The sequence below is a fragment of the Pantherophis guttatus genome, chromosome 6, assembly GCF_059756535.1.
Source record: "Pantherophis guttatus breed Tessera chromosome 6, ASM5975653v1, whole genome shotgun sequence".
NCBI lineage: Eukaryota > Metazoa > Chordata > Lepidosauria > Squamata > Colubridae > Pantherophis > Pantherophis guttatus.
In genome coordinates, this window is record NC_142068.1 from 28,108,869 (window position 1) to 28,115,439 (window position 6,571).

Sequence of the window (6,571 nt, forward strand, 5' to 3'; positions counted from 1 at the left end):
GAGAGGCGGCTACAGTTGGTGGCATAATGATCCACTGCAGGAAAGGCATAGCTAGCTAGCACATATATGCTTTGCGATTCGCTACCATAAGATATGGGGCTGGCTACCTGCTTGATTGGCCTCAAAGAAGAATTGGACCAATTCAAGGAAATTTTGGGGATCCATAATTAGCCTTGATGGCAGTGTGCCTGTTCTGAAGGGATTAGCACGCCGGGAAATTACTGGGCTTCCTTTGTGCAGTTGGTGGGCCACTGTGAGAAAAGACTGTTGGGTTAGATGGGCCACGGAGTCAATCTACCAGGGTACTGCTTATGTTCTCATGTTAGTATCGTATTGCAAAGATCTGAATTTACTTTAAACCATTTGTGTTCCATTTGAGGAAAACAGGAGGAAGACCTAAATGTGTCTTGATTAAAGAAGAAAAAAGAATGAAAATATTACTACAACTAATAAAGATGAGAAAAAATATACAGTAGTCAATCGGTGAATGAATCTCATGAAGAGCAGGATATAGGGTTTGTTTGTTTTTTAGGCTATTGTTACCAAAACTGATTACTTACAATTAGATTTTTTTACAGCAAATACTAATGTTCCCTTAACTTTGATGAAATTTTTTTAAAATATTATCTTAACTTTGAGTATTGTAATGATAAAGCATGAAGACTTGATAGATGTCCTATAAAAAGTTACTGTATAATTTTTTTGAGACATTTGTTCTTAAAACTTCTTTCACAATACTATTATCATTTAATGAAGCCTTCTATTACAGTTATATCAAAATCATACTTTATCTTCCAATTATAACCCTATGTGATCAATGTAAATATCAAAATCCTAACAATTCTTTTAGTAAATAGATTGCAAAAGGTGGGATTCTTGGTGGTCAAGAATGATAAGTTTGGTTTTGTTAAAAGCAGCCAGGGATCAGACAGTATTTGACTTGGTGATCTGTTTGAGTAAATATAAAAGGAGCCCAAGCTACAGATTCATCACCCAGATGCTTAAAAAACTTTCTACAAATTGTATAGACAATATATTTCTTTAGTAATCTATCTAGGTTTGGATTTGCTGAACAAGATATAAACTAGATTTGGGTTTTATAAGCAGTTTCTACATCCAAAGTTAATTCTACGTCCAAAGACACATTTCTAGTTTATAAAGGCACCAGCCAAGGATTTTGATTTTTAATTTTTGGAACTGCTGGTTTCTAATACCGGTAATGATGATGGTGGTGATGATGATATAATAAACCTGTAGGTCTATTATTAGACAAAATTACAATATTCATTATCTAGGATTTACCTCTTCTAAAAAAAAAAGTATATGTTCAGTGTAGTGTTATTAGGAAAAAAGCTTTCCTGTCATAATGATGTATGAGGATCAAAAACAAAGTTATGACCAGGAGCAGGTATTTTGTGAAACTTTTCAGATCATTTGCAATAAAGTTTGAGTCTCTTAAATAACACTCACTACAAACCTCCAAGGGACTGTTTTGATGTGGCTGTATTTGCCTTCAAGTTATAAAAGACTGTTTAGATTTCCCCACTGATAAAAACTTTCAAAATCACTCGTTGTAACTCTTGCTTTGAAGAAATCTTACTTGAATATTTTTTACTTGTAGGGAACGGTTATAATGGTGGTTTCATGAGAATTCCAGAGTATATATTCATGCATACCAATGCTTCTTCTCAAAAACTGAATCAGGTAATAGTTGCATCAGCTTTTCCCATTAGGACTGAACGTTATGCCACCTTCATCTAGTACAGCCCTCCACAATCCAACATTCTCTGGATGTGCTGAGACTTCACTTCTAAGAATTTAGCCAAAATGGTCAAAGGTGGTCCAAAATCATTTGGAGAATGTCTGACTGAGAACAGCTGGTCAATTTTGAATGCCCCAAATGTCAAAAGTATGATAGCATGCTTAATTATAGGCACTTGACTCTGCAAAATTAGGTGGGCTCACCTAGAATATTGCATTATGCCAGCATCTTGGAACGAACAGCATAGTCACAAGTGTCTTAAACAGGACGGTGAAAATATGTATGCCTCTCTCTTAAAGGAGTTATCTACAGCCTATTGACCACTTATTATGCTTTATGAGGATATTATAATCCGACTCCCTTCCTCACATTACCCTGATGTAATGAGAGAACTAAGTAGCCCCAATGATCTTGAGTGATGTTGGTGAGAATGTGAACTCCAGCAGGACAAGCTTTGCCTTCAAAAAGGAAGTTAAGATTAATCTACAATGAGGTGAGAGCAGGCAGGGCTTTGCAACTGTTAAGAGAAGCCAGCCCATATAGGAAAAGGCACTCCAAAATCAAACTTGGAAAGAAGGCAATGACAAACCCCTATAGAAATTACATCACCTTGACATTTAACAATGAAAAATCTTGGTTGGATGATACTTCGGTGGAAAAAAACCACAGAAATCTGTAACAAGAAAAAAGGGCATAATACCCCCTAAAAAATAACTGCAGCCCAAAAGAGAAAAGAACATTCTGGAATTAATTATGCTTTTGCTCTTTGAATTGAGTAAATATAAAAAAAACAAATTACATTCCTAATGATTATTTGTTTATTGCTAGCATCTGATTAAATCAAGCATCACTAGATACTCAACCCTGGAATCAAGTCAACTACATAAACGAAATGGAGAATTACAATCCAGAGTAGTTTGTGAAACATTAGAAAATTGAAGAGAGTGAGTTTGCCAACAAAATACAACCAGAACAGCGAGAATATAAAATCAATGTAGGGAACAGATTTAGGGTGCTTAGGCTAATGCAAAAGGGAAACTGAGAAGTTTGCCTTTTGCGTTGAGTAATAAGAGACATTATGAAAATCAAAGCAGAAAACCAAATCTCAAAATTTCAAAGAGGAAAAGATCCAAGTGGCTTTCAGAACAAGTTATTAGGATAGTCAGGGAAAGATGGTAAGAGGATAAGTGGATCCTGCCAGAGCGCAGGAATAACACTAGGAAGGAGGAGGGCAAGATGGAAGATGAAAGCTTTGTACTGTAGGTGCACATGGTGACAGAATACAATTGTTGTCAATGGCAAAGAAGGATTGGTATCTCAAAGATGTAAAAAAAAGGGGGGGGAGTAAGAAAACTCCAATGGTTTAAAGATCAGAAAAATCACAAGAAAATTTACAATTACTGTAAAATAATCATACTTAAAGAAGAATTAGGAGAGGTAAGATATAGACAAGTGACGTTAGAAGAAAATGGAAAAGCTAGCTAAAACTCCGTACAAATGGGGTTTGTTTGTGTGTAAAAAGCAGATTTGCACTCAGAAATGATTACTCAGAAATGGATTCTTCTACAGCATGAGCTGCAAGAAGCAACAGACAAGCAATTAACTAGGAAAACATCATACACAGATGAAATGCCCACAGTGAAATGTTTTAAAGCTGCAGCAGGAAGAGACAGTTAAAATTCTGAAAAATATTAGCAATATGGCCTGGGGGTTTCAAAAGATTGTGCCTGCATTGACTGCAATAGATGCAAGAAAATGTACAAATTATTGAACTGTTACACTAATTCCTAATCCAACAAAATTAATATGGTTAATTTGTCATGCATAAACCATCATCATAAGAGGAGTGTCAATTAATGGGAAGATTCTAGAAAAGACAGATACATAGGATTGGGTATTTAATGTAAGATGGGATAACAAAGAGACGAGAGAATACATGAAGTAACTTTATTTTTGTTTCATTGACCATATGAGGTCTCTGACATTAGCAGGAAGTTTTATTTTTTTTCAGCAAATAAAGATGGGCAGTTTTCTAGAGAGATTAAACCTAGGAAGGAAGGCAATAATAAACTGATATTTTCAACAAATATCAGAATAGCTTTTTTAATCATATGGTTGTAAAAGGTGGACACTGACAAAGAGCCAAAGAATGATGTCTTTCAATTATGGATTTGGAGATAATTATTACAAACACTATGGAATGCAAAAAGAGTAACAAAGCAGCTCTTGGCTGTATCAAGATTAACTGCTCCCTTAAGGCAATGATCAGCAAGCAGAAACTGTCACACTTAATGTGATACAAACAAATGAACTTGGAAAAAATTATGACTATTATTGTTGCAGTTCACCAGTCACTTCACACGAGATGGGTGGCTGTATATATTTGATAAAAAAAGAATATTTAATAAGGTATGTTTATTTAGGGATGCGGTGGCTCAGTGGCTAAGACACTGACCTTGTTGATCGAAAGGTCAGCAGCTCAGCAGTTCGAATCCCTAGTGTCGCGTAATGGGGTGAGCTCCTGTTACTTGTCCCAGCTTCTGGCAACCTAGCAATTCGAAAGCACGTAAACAATGCAAATAGAAAAACAGGGACCACTTTTGGTGGGAAGGTAACAGTGTTCTGTGCGCCTTTGGTGTTTAGTCATGCTGGCCACATGACCACAGAGACGTCTTCGGACAGCGCTGGCTCTTCGGCTTTGAAACGGAGCTAAGCACCGCCCTCTAGAATCGGGAACAACTAGCACCTATGTGCGAGGGGAACCTTTACCTTTACCTATGTTTATTACTTACTTATAAACTTTACAGATTGGTCCAGTTAAAGTGACTCTGAGCACCATTCGCATCCATAATCAAAAATTAAAACCAGGATCATGTACCAATAATGGCTGACAAAAATACAAGGACTACTTGTATTTTTATCCATTCATTCTGCAATTCTAGCCAGCATTTTATAATGTTCATCTTAATTTTCTTCTGGCTGTTTTTCTGACTGGCATGGAATGAGATGGGATTATGGTTACTCTTACAATAGTCATTTTTCATTGCTGTATTTTTGCAAACGTTGAAGGTCTCTAAATCAAGACGATGCCTCCCAGTTGTTCAGTGGCCTATTTTGGAATTCATAAAAATCTGTTGGCTACCGAGACAATTAACAATATGTCATCTCCATATTTCCGGAAATGACTTATAAGACATTGCTGTAGGAGCTGAGCTCAAACAAGGCATAAATCCTTTCATGATACTGGATTTTTTTAAAAAAAACCTGTGCTCCAGGCCATATATTTCCAATTCTTTATTGCAAAAGTAACTAGATTAACTTTAGAGTTTCAAGTTATGTGGTTTGAGGGTGGGGCCCCTAGACTGCAATAGAGGAAAGTTCAGATGAGCTGCAGCATTTTTTTACAAATGTATTTTGTATTGCTGTTCATGGATCGTTATCTGCAAATGGAGACCTGAACAGACAAGATGTGACTGCATCTTGATCCCACTTGACAGAAGCAAAATCTCTCTACTCAAGGCCTCATTTACTAACCAAATGACTCACACGAGCATAAAATGAATAGGTTATTTCATCACCAGATAATTTAAAGTTGGGATCCGCCCAGCCCAAGAGCTAGGGCTATTACAAGGAAATGCAACTTGTACAATCACACAGCAACAAGTTAAGCGTACTTCGTAATAGCAGGATCTAAGAAAGAGCTAAAAATTTTCCTCTAAATACATGTTTAACAATAATCATGGCGTGTGAGAGATCACAACTTCTAGTATATTTCTTTAATTCACCTATAACTATGACAGTACATGAAAACCACAAAGTATACATGTTGACCACCTTTGTAAGTTTTTATCTTTAAAAGAAGTAGAAGAAAATATGGAATGCAAGCTGTTAACAATTACCTTTCCCCATCCTGCCTACCTGGTAGAACTAGACCAACATGTCCAATGGTAAGTGACAGTCGGAAGTGTAATCCAGTCATACGTTCCCAACTGCTCTGAAGCAAATCTCATCAAGTGTATAGTTACTTACCTTAATTAGAAACCTAGTTCAGGGGTATAGTTTGTAGATTTCTATCTACCTTTCTAACAATGCTTTTTCAGGATAGCCACGGAATTCCTCTCTATACACACCTTCAAGATGCTGTTCACTAGACCCTTAAATATGCTGTCATCCTGTCATATTTTTCACAAATGTAAAGTGTGCATGGTTATGTTTATGTACATTGTCTTCTCTTGCTATTGGTGTTTTGATTACTATTATCACAAAGATCACAGCAACTTATCTTTGACAGGCGATTTTCAAAGTATGAAAGACTTGAATGAAATATAGTAGAGAATAAACAAAGTTTGGACACAGATCACTGAAAAACAATCCAAAAAGAACTGAACATTCTCAATGGTTGAAAAATCCTGAATGATAAAAGCAGTCTTTAATTACAAGTAATCCTCAATTTATGAGCACAATTACAATCAGTATTTCCATTGCTAAGTAAGGTGAGTCGCACGCAAGTTTATAACCTTTTTGCCATGACTCTTAAATGAATTACTGCAGTTGTTAATTATGTAGTCATTAAGGAAATCCAGCTTCCCCGTTGACTTTGCTCATTCGAAACCAACTGAGCAGGTCAAAAATGACGATGACATGATCCCAGGATATTGCAACCATCATCCATACATAATGTTTGCCAAGCACCCAAATTTTGATCACATTTTGACCCACTCCCATTCCCCCCGCTTTTGGCACACGATGGCAAAAAGGTTAGCCATCACTGCTCTAAGTAAAAGCAATTGTTAAACATTAAATCAGAAA